The sequence below is a fragment of the Squalius cephalus genome, assembly GCF_949319135.1.
Source record: "Squalius cephalus genome assembly, chromosome: 12".
In the NCBI taxonomy this organism is placed as follows: Eukaryota; Metazoa; Chordata; class Actinopteri; order Cypriniformes; family Leuciscidae; genus Squalius; species Squalius cephalus.
Window position 1 is genome coordinate 28,045,999 of NC_137133.1, and position 425 is coordinate 28,046,423.

Sequence of the window (425 nt, forward strand, 5' to 3'; positions counted from 1 at the left end):
ATCTGAGAGGCAAATAAAGCTGGCAGATTAAGGGATACTTACCAAAGACAAACAAATTTAACAAAAGTGGAACACAATATGTGCATATTTCTTCTATACTATTTTAGGGCTTCGTTATCATTGTTCTGATGCATTCAGCTTCAAAATGCCATTGCATTAGTCAGCTGATAAAATTGATCCAGGACTCAGAGGATATTAGCATTTTTGTCGCAGATGTCTTTGTTACATAAGTTGAAGACTGCACCTTGATTACATAAAAGAAGCAAATATACTGTAAGAAATTAAGTAAATTACCATCAACTTTCTTAGGACAAATATTTCATGTAAACTGAAATAATCTCAGATAACATAAGAGATTCACTATAGAGTAATGGAGAAAATAGAAGTGCAGAATACATGCTGATGAGTTATTTAGCTTTATTTTG